The sequence below is a fragment of the Bos grunniens genome, chromosome 19, assembly GCF_055505025.1.
Source record: "Bos grunniens cultivar Pamir isolate PY7600 chromosome 19, Bosgru_T2T1.0, whole genome shotgun sequence".
NCBI classification, from domain to species: Eukaryota; Metazoa; Chordata; class Mammalia; order Artiodactyla; family Bovidae; genus Bos; species Bos grunniens.
In genome coordinates this window covers 64,497,590-64,507,707 of record NC_141183.1, presented here as the reverse complement: position 1 = coordinate 64,507,707, position 10,118 = coordinate 64,497,590, and the positions used below count along the sequence as shown (strand labels likewise).

Below are 10,118 nucleotides of genomic sequence, written 5' to 3'. Positions count from 1 at the left end.
GTGTGGATCACAATAAACTGTGGAAAATTCTGAAAGAGATGAAGAATTTTGACCACCTGACCTGCCTCTTGAGAAACCTATATGCAGGTCAGGAAGCAACAGTTATAACTGGACTTGGAACAACAGACTGGTTCCAAATAGGAAAAGGAGTATGTCAAGGCTGTATATTGTCACGCTGCTTATTTAACTTATATGCAGAGTACATTATGGAGGGGGGCTGGGGCTGGGCTGGAAGAAGCACAAGCTGGAATCAAGATTGCTGGGAGAAATATCAATAACCTCAGATATGCAGATGACACCACCCGTATGGCAGAAATTGAAGAAGAACTCAAAAGCCTCTTGATGAAAGTGAAAGAGGAGAGTAAAAAGGTTGGCTTAAAGCTAAACATTCAGAATACTAAGATCATGGCATCTGGTCCCATCACTTCCTGGCAAATAGATGGGGAAACAGTGGAAACAGTGTCAGAGTTTATTTTTGGGGGGGGGCTCCAATATCACGGCAGATGGTGATTTTGGAGCCATGAAATTAAAAGACGCTTACTCCTTGGAAGAAAAGTTATGACCAACCTAGATAGTATATTGAAAAACAGAGACATTATTTTCCCAACAAAGATCTGTCTAGTCAAGGCTATGGCTTTTCCTGTGTTCATGTATGGATGTGAGAGTTGGACTGTGAAGAAAGCTGAGCGCCAAAGAATTGATACTTTTGAACTGTGGTGTTGGAAAAGACTCTTGAGAGACCCTTGGACTTCAAGAAGATCCAACCAGTCCATTCTAAAGGAGATCAGCCTTGGGTGTTCTTTGGAAGGAATACTGCTAAAGCTGAAAGTCCAGTACTTTGGCCACCTCATGCGAAGAGTTGACTCATTGGAAAAGACTCTGATGCTGGGAAGGATTGGGGGCAGGAGAAGGAGACAACAGAGAATGAGATGGCTGGATGGCATCACCAACTCGATGGACGTGAGTTTGAGTGAACTCTGGGAGTTGGTGATGGACAGGGAGGCCTGGTGTGCTGCGATTCATGGGGTCGCAAAGAATCAGACACTACTGAGCGACTGAACTGAGCTGAACTGAACTGAACGTTCAACAGTGGGATAAATAAACTGACCTTCATGTTAGAAATACACATTTATATTGTGGCGATTAAACAAAAATCAAAAACACGCACTCCTCACACACATAACCGCAACCAACAAATTCGACGCATCTGAAAAAAAAATGCAAACGTCAGAGAGCAGCAGATCGATCTGAAGGGGAGGGGGAAGGGGAGAGGGCGGGAGCTCCACTCCGGACCCGGAGCCCGTGAGTTGCCAATGATGGCTGGCAGACACACACACACACACACACACACACCACATGCGCCCCGGCCCGCGCACATGGTGGGGGCGCGCCAGCACCCGCCGGGCTCCCTAGTGGCGGCCGGAACGCCCGCTGAAGCTGGGGTGATAGATGGGAAGGGCCCGGCTCACGTCCAGAGTTGCTGCCGCCCCTGGTTCCCTGGGTGCCCAGGCCCCCGCGTGGGGACCTCCCCCGCCACTGGGGCCCCTGCCGCTCTGGGGCCCCACCCCCCCGGCCGCCCCCCGCGGAGGGGGAAGGCGAGGCAGGGTGCGGAAGGAGAGCGGGAGGCGGGGTGGGAGGAAGCCGTGAGGGGCAGGGCAGAGGAAGGCCCTCGGAGGCTGCCCCAGACTTGGGGGGCTGCGGTGGCGCCTCCTCCAGCCACAGCGCGCATGCAGCCCCGCTTTGAGCCCCAGCCCGACAGACCCAGGCCTTAGAGCCAATCCTTATCCAGAAGTTACAGATCCGGCTTGCCGACTTTCCTTACCTACATTGTTCCAACATGCCAGAGGCTGTTCACCTTGGATAGCTGCTGAGGATATGGGTATGGCCTGGCGCGAGATTTACACCCTCTTTCCTGAATTTTCAAGGGCCAGCGAGAGCTCACCGGACACAGACACGGGCCCCTTTCTCCGGGAGAACCCATTCCAGTATGCCCTGCCATTCACAAAGAAAAGAGAACAATCCCGGAGCTCCCGCTGGCTTCTCTGGGATCGGTTGTGTTACTGCACTGGACGCCTCGCGGCACCCATCTCCGCCAGGCCAGATTAGGGAATCTGAACCCAACTCCCTTTCGATCGGCCAAGGGCAACGGAGGCCATTGCCTGTCCCTTCGGAACGGGGCTCGCCCATCTCTCAGGACCGACTGACCCATGTTCAACTGCTGTTCACATGGAACTCTTCTCCACTTCTGCCTTCAAAGTTCTCATTTGAATATTTGCTACCACCAACAAGATCTGCACCTGCGGAGGCTCCACCCGGGCCTGCGCCTTAGGCTTCAAGGCTTACCGAAGCAACTCTCCTACTCCTCGTGGCGTAGTGTCTGCGGGGATGCGATAGGGGGAGGGGTGACCTCCTTCCGGAGCTCCCATCCCTCTCGTGCCTCTCCGACTGCCTGTGACGGCCAGGTATGGGCCCGATGCTCCAGCACCATCCATTTTCAGGGCTATTCTATTTGGCAGGTGAGTTGTTACACACTCCTTAGTGGATTCCGACTTCCATGGCCACTGTCCTGCTGTCTATATCAACCAACACCTTTTCTGGGGCCTGATGAGCATCAGCATAGGGTGCCTTAACCTGGCGTCCAGTTTATCCCACAGTGCTAGTTCTGCTTACCAAAAGTGTCCCACTAGGCACTCGCATTCTACACCTGGCTCCACGCCAGCTAGCCAAGCTTCTTACCCATTTAAAGTTTGAGAATAGGTTGAGATAGTTTCTGCCCCAAGACCTCTAATCTTTCACTTTACCTGATAAAACTGGGTTCATTGCGAGAGCGCCAGCTATCCTGAGGGAAACTTCAGAGGGACCCAGCAACTCTATGGTTCGATTAGTCTTTCGCCCCTATCTATACCCAGGCCGGACAACCGATTTGCACATCAGGATTGCTATGGTCCTCCACCAGAGTTTCTTCTGGCTTTGCCCTTCCCAGGCATAGTTCACCATCTTTCAGGTCCTAACATGTGTGACCATGCTCCACCTCCCCAGCGTGGCGGGCAAGACAGGCCAGTGGAGCGCCCTCAGTGGACTGGAGAGGCCTCGGGATCCCACCTCAGCCGCCAGATAAGGCAACCTTCACCTTCGTTGCACCCCGGCATCTTTTGTGTGAGCCCCTGACTCGTGCACATGTTAGACTCCTTGGTCCGTGTTTCTAGACGGGTCGGGTGGGTGGCCGACATCGCCACTGACCCCTTGCACTCGCTTGGCCTACCGTCGTGACCGAGAAACAATCCCCTGGCCCGACGGTGCACTGGGGACAGTCCGCCCCGCCCCGCCCCACCTGGTTGGAGGTGAGCTGGGGTGGGAAAGTGGTCGTGCCCTTGGAGGGGCAGCTCGGCCCCCCAAAAAATACCAGCGTGATCTGCGGCAGGGAGTGCCAGGAGGGGGGAGAGCGCGGTAACAGGTCTGGCTCCCTTGGCCCTGGGATTCGGAGAGCGCTGCTGCCGGGGGGCTGTAACACTCGGTGGTGGTGGACCCGCCACCGTGACGGCAGGGACCCCCGAGCCCCCTTTCCCACCGTCCTTCCCAGCCATCTCGGAGCCAGTAGCGGCACACCACCGTGGTGGAAATGCACCCAGGGCGCCGCCCACCTCCTCCCTTAGACGGAGGGAAGAGCTGCGAGGGTCGGAGGGAGGACGGGTGGAGGGGTCAGGAGGAACAGGGAGCGGGAAAGATCCGCCGGGCTGCCTGCAAGACCAGACCCAACGCCGGGTTGAATCCTCCCAGCAGACTACGCGGACCCCACTCATTTATCTGTTAATGGTTTCGTGCCATCTTGAACTCTCTCTTCAAAGTTCTTTTCAACTTTCCCTATGGTGGTTCTTGTTGACTATCGGTCTTGTGCTGGTATTTAGGCTTAGATGGAGTTTACCACCCACTTTGGGCTGTGTTCCCAAGCAACCCAACTCCAGGAAGATCTGGGCCCAGCGTGCCTGGGTCCACTACCGGCCTCACACCGTTAACCGGCTGGGCCTTGATCAGAAGGACTTGTGTCCCCCATGAGTGGCGCCAGGGAGTGGGTCTTCCGTCTGCCACATGTCCCGCACCCCACCGCAGGGTGGGGATTCAGCGCTGGGCTCTTCCCTGTTCACTCGCCTTTACTGAGGGAATCCTGGTTAGTTTCTTTTCCTCCGCTGACAATTATGCTTAAATTCAACCGGTCGCTACATCTGATCTGAGGTCGAGTCTCAGAGGGCGCCAGGAGGAGAGTCCAAGAAGGGGTCAGAGAGACCCGCAGCCGACCACCCCAGGCCCCCTCCCCATGCACACACAGCACCCTACCACCCACCGCCTACCCGTCATCCCTCAGGGAGGTGGTGGCGGACAGAGGGAGACACCAAGGAGAGGGCAGGACGGGAGCACAAGCCAGCGATCATGGGACAGATGGGGCGGGGGCGGCAGAGAGGTGGACAGGGTGGGGAAGGGTGGGGGCACGCATGGGCGCCAAAGCCCGAACGGGCAAACGACCCACAGTGCACCCCCTTTACCCACTCCACAGACCTCGCCTTTGCTGTGGAGGCTCCGCGGAGTGAACAGTGGCACGCCCGCAGCCTGCGGGGAGAGCGTGGAGCGGCGGGCAGACGCTGTGGCGTCCCGCGAGTCGCCGCTGGGGCACGTGTCTCGGGGGCTAGAACTCACACGCGGACTGGGTCTCTGGTGCGAGCTGCCCGTCCCGATAAGGCGAGAGCCGCTGGGGGCAGGAAGCGGCCATAAGCCACGGAGGAAAGGCGGGGAAGGCACCGCAGAGCAAGGGGGCGGCCGGGAGCCAGGAAACACCGCCGACAAGGGCAGGATGGCGAACGACAGCAGACTGAAGAAGCGATCCCACCCCGCCACCCCCTCGGGCCCCCTGCTGCGAGATGCAAGACCGTCCCCAACCCCCGATACCCCAGGGGCAACAACACCCAAAGGCCACTTGTGGCGCGAGGAAGCTCTCAAAGGGTAGACCAACCACAGAGGCCTGGCAGTCCAGGGGACTCGGCGCGACCTCACATCCCCTTCTCCCCTGTTGTGGGCAGCATCCCCCAGGCCACAGAGGCAGGGGACACTGTGTCTGCACTTAGGGGGACGGAGGGCCCAGAGGCCCTGCGAGGACAACCCCCAGCCACGGGACCTCCGGGAAGGCGAGCACACAACATGCGCACACTGGAGGAGCAATTGATCGTCAAGTGACACTCAGACAGGTGTGGCCCCAGGAAGAACCTGGGGCTGCAAGTGTGTTTGAAGTGTCCATGGTCAATGTGTCTTGCAATTCAAATTAATTCTTGAAGCTAGCTGCATTCTTCATCAATGCACGAGCCGAGTGATCCACCACTAAAAGTCATACAAGGTTTTCAAGTGTTTTGTTCCCACAGGAGACCTGCCCTTGCCATGGCACATCCCACCCTCCCTCAATCCCTCCCTGGAGTTGGGCAGGGGTTGCCTCTGGCCAGCCAAGTCAGACAGAAAACAGCAGACCGGAAAGGATGGGAAAGGTTTCACACAATGGACCAGGGTGTGCTCAGACACCCCACAGGAGCCGGGGGGGATTCCAACTCTCCCCCAGGGACGTGAAGTGGGGGTGCGCATGCACCACACACAGTCACAGCCCACACGATGACTGTGGGGTAGCTCCCTCCCAACGGCCACGGCGGCAGTGACCGTGATGCGCCACGCCATCTGGGCACCTCAAGGGATGGCTGAGCCCAGGGGAGACAGGAGGCACCTCCCAACTTCCAGCAGGCCTGACCATCCCGACCCCAAGGCGGATGGGCGACGCCCCCCCAGGGGTCTTTAAACCTCTGCGCTGGGATGCGCTAGGTAACTGGAAAGGAGAGGTGGGCAAGGGGCACAGCATGCCCCACGGGCCATGACTTCAACCACCAACCACTGCATCCCCGCCCACGGCCGCACACTGGTCTTGGTGCTGCCAGCCCGTGACTCATGGGGCCTTCAACCAATGGGAGCCTCTGTATTCACTGTGCAACATCCAGGTCTCTCCTGCACACCCAGCCTCTTAGAGGAAATCTTGGCTGACACAGGCATCCGTGACATGACTGGGCCTTCCCTGGTATCCTGTGCCAATGAAGGAGCATACCTCACACTCCCAGACTCATCCAGCCTCCAAGACAAGCTCCTGGCGGCCACAGTCATCCCAGACACGCAGGCGCCTTCCACAGGGTCTTCTACTGTCATTGCAGGGGACCACCCAGCACTCCCCTGGACACCCAGCCTCTTAGAGGAAATATTGGCTACCAGAGCCATCCAGGACATGCTCTTGTCTTCCCTGGAAGCAGCTGCAGAGGAAGAAGGAGTTGAAGAAATTCTGGAAGCACCACTCAGTGAGGATGATTACCAGGCCCTCCTTGCCATGTTGCCAGTCTCCCCAGGCCCTCCAGCTTAGACCTAGAGGAAGGAAGGGGCACGTTCTCCCCCGAGCCCCTTTCAGTTCTTCTTTCCTGGGATGCAGAGCCATGAAGCTCGTGGAGGGGGGCGGTTTTGGGTGGGGGTAGGAGAGAATACAGAGGGGATGTCTAACAACAACTTTGGGGACAAACCCGAGAACTGGATCTTTGGAAAGCTGGGCCTCACCACCCCCCCCCCCAAGAGGGACACCACACCTGAAGCCTCAAGGAACCCAAGTATTGCAGTGACCAATAGAGTGCCTAAGAGGGGATATGCCATGGACCCAATAAAGAAACCCCCTGCACCACACAGGTTCTTTTGGTCTGGCTCCTCTGTCTTCTGGTCCAATTATTTCAGCAGGCCACACAGGAGAACTCCTTCCCTATGCCAGGGGCAGCAGAGGGAGGGATAGTGGGAGACAGGGGAATGAAAAGGTGGAATATTGGGAGATATAAGGTGGGAGGGGCCCAGTGGATGAAGGGAAAGGGTAGGGGTGAAGGGAGAGAGTGGGGGTGAAGGGAGAGAGTTTGGGAAGGATGAGTGGGAGAGGAAAGGAGGGAGAGAGGGAAGGGAGGGAGGGAGATCTGGGGACAGAGGGAGGGAGAGGGTGGTCGGGGGAGGGGGCTCTGAGTCCACTTTTTGGACTCAGCTTCAAGCCACTGGCAAACCCTGCAGGTATCCCTAAAATGCTGTGTCAGGGACACGTTTCCCTCTGTTTCAAGGTACCTGCTCAGGGCGGGTTTCTCATGGTCAGATCCTCTGAGCCAGCAGTAGGGACCTACCCACACAACTGCTTTCATGACCATACTCCATGCCCATGCGAACACACATGCCCAGTATATCTGCAAAGGCCAATCATCTCCATGTCTCTCTGACCCACAGAGTATAGTGACTGAGCTCACCCTGCCATCAGCATCCCCCCGACACCCGCAGACATACAGATGCTATGTACTTGCAATCCCGTTCCTGAATTTATAGACCCAGTGGTTTCGAAGTACATAGGAACTTATCATGTGAAACCCGTGGTGGGTTTATAAACCTGGGTGGCCAAAGAATACATTGCTAAAGAGGGCCATGGGTGTGCTGTTGTGGTTCCTTCATTTCTTTTCAATTCACTGGGCCCTGTTCACATGGAAAAGAGAAGTGCCTCTCATCCTCCATCCCCCATGTTGCTTCATGCAGCCTTCTTCCTTCTTTGTCTCCTCCTGCCTCCTGATGTCCTCTTTCTTCTCCTCGGCACCCTCCATCTCTTTAAGAAAGAACACACTATTTCCTTGTCCCCTTGTTGGCACAGGTCAAGGCTTCCTTCTGTCCAGAAAGCCCATGATTCCTTCCTTGGCTTAGTGGAAACTCCTTCCTAGCAGTAGGGGGTACACTGTCCCCTTTTGCGGGTATCTCCAGAGCATTTGGGCTGGAGGGTGGGCTGGGGAGGTGTGGGCATCAGGCTTCACATGAAAAAGCCCCAAATGTCGTGAGCTGCCATTCAAGACGCTGGCCCTTCAGGTCTCTTGCAGTAGCCTTGAGCTCCAGGCAACTCAAAGCCCTTGGCATGGTAGTCTGGGACTGCTGTAGGGAAAGGACACCAAGAGAACATGGAGGAGTTAGGGAGGGACCAGAGAAATGGAGGAAAGTGAGAAAGCTAGGAGGAAGCACTGGAGAGAGTGTCCAGTGTCTGGGGATGCATTGGAGAAGCCCACAGAGGCAATTGAGGCCAATGGAACTGTGAATATGAAAAGATGGGAAAACCCAGAGCGTTTTGGAAGGCAAGGCAGGCTGGGAAAGGGGGCCTGGGCAGACACTTCAAAGGAACATAGAGGGATTCCCAGGCAATTTGCACTCTGTGCACTGCTGAGGGCCCCTGAGCCCAGGGTTGATCCCACCTACTGATGGGAGTGCCACAAGCCAAAGCCCAAAATGGCCTGCCCAGCTCAATGCAGACCTTGGGGGTCTGTGATACAGTCAGGGCCCGTGAAAGCCCACTCACTCCATGGGATTCTGTCCATGGTCTGTGCTGGGAAAGAGGCCAGGGGTGTACCCTCCATCTACGCACCCACCTCTATTTACATAAATTGGGGCGGAGTTGCCTCAAGCTCTCCAAAGTCCTGGGCTGCTGGGTCCTGGCCCACTAGGCCAGCAGTCTGCAGCATCTGTGTAGCTCTCCCACCATGGCTTCGTCCGGCTACTCCAGCACCTCCACCGGTACATTTGCCCTCGGTCCCTGGGACTGGATCATGTCTCAGGGGATTTGTGGATCTTGAGGCCAAGGGTTCACCACAAACTTCTCAACCCACCACCAAGAATGGCAGGGACCAATAGGCTGGGCCCATGTTTCCCAGGCATCATGTGTGCCCAAAGAGGCATCGTTTGTTCGTTTTGCTCCTTTGGCACATACATGGCTTCTCCTTTCTCTTTTCTGTGATGATGGTGTTGGTTGAGGGGGAAGCAGTATGGGGGACTGGTATGGGGCTATTTATCCTCATTTTCCTGTGGAAATGGGAGTCGGGGAGCTCTGTGGCTTTGCCTCCTTCAGTGGCTTTATCTCCACATTGGCCTAGTGTCTTCTGCCTTCCATCAGGCATTCCTGGTTGGGATTCACTTCGGATTTCTTTCCTTTCCTTTCCTTTTTCACCAGTGATGGCAAATATGGCCAGTACTCATGTTACCCGAGAAGCAAGATTTCCTCCCATTGGTACTGTGATGGAGGGAAATCTGGGAGAAGCCCCATCAAGACGTTTCCCAGGCATCTCCCCAGACTGGTGGAAAAAGGCGGGAGAGTGTGTTGTGATCTTCGGTGGGTGAGATTTCTTGCCGCCTTTGTTTGACGCTGGGTTTGGTTTCCTTTCTGCTTGCTCATGTTTCTTGGATTCCTGCGTCAGTGCGGGTGGGGGTGGGGGTGGAGTGGGGGTGCAGTGAGGGATTTTCCCACTGCCCTTGCCTCTCAGCCTGGCTGTCAGGGTGTAGCCAAGTGACTTCCAAATGTACACCTGTCCCCATGCTCCCAGCTTTGCTCAGGCACAGGGGCAACTCCCCTGGGTGGGGAGCATGCTTGGGCTCCTCCGTCGAGTCCTCCCCCAGGTGCACTGAGACTTCCCTTTCTTCTCTTCCACAGGCCCCATCGCCACAGCATCTTGAAGGAGGAGGCCTGTTCTGAAGCTAAGCCAGATGGACGCCTTGCAAGTGCTCTTTCAAAGAACCCCTACCCTGGGATAGCGACCAGAGAACGACTGGCCCAAGAGCTTGGAATTGCCGAAAGCAGAATTCAGGTAGGACCCTGTCTCTCCAGCCATTCTGCCTTTCAGGCTCTCCATGCTGATCCAAGTCAGCTGAAAGCATCTGGCGGCCTTTCTCCTGAGAAGGAATTCTCTCTGTCCCTAGGTCTATTTTCAAAACCAAAGAACAAGATGGTTAAAGCAGAGCTGATCACCGTCTGAATATGTGCACCAAGACGGGGAAGGGGGGCCAACGCCACACCCACACCACCATCAGCACCTCCTCGACCTCAGTCTTCCTCTCAAAGTGATTTAGCCAATGTTCTCCAAAAGCAAGTCCCCAGAGGGATGTTCTGAACCCTCCCCCTCTTGCCAGAGAATTCTCTCTGCTGGTGGATGAGCACAGGAGGCCCAGAAACACCACGTGGGAGAGGAAACAGGGCCATCTGGTGGCTGCAACCATCAGTGTCCCAG

General features: G+C 56.2%; 1 non-coding gene and 1 pseudogene across 1 annotated transcript; both read right to left on the bottom strand.

The window, feature by feature from the left end:
• Positions 1 to 1,838: 1,838 nt before the first annotated feature.
• LOC147352869 (28S ribosomal RNA) lies at positions 1,839 to 4,211 on the bottom strand (annotated as a pseudogene).
• Positions 4,212 to 5,220: 1,009 nt separating this feature from the next.
• On the bottom strand, positions 5,221 to 5,373 carry LOC147352868 (5.8S ribosomal RNA). The gene has a single exon (XR_015148450.1). It is a non-coding gene; the product is annotated as a 5.8S ribosomal RNA (ribosomal RNA).
• Positions 5,374 to 10,118: the final 4,745 nt, after the last annotated feature.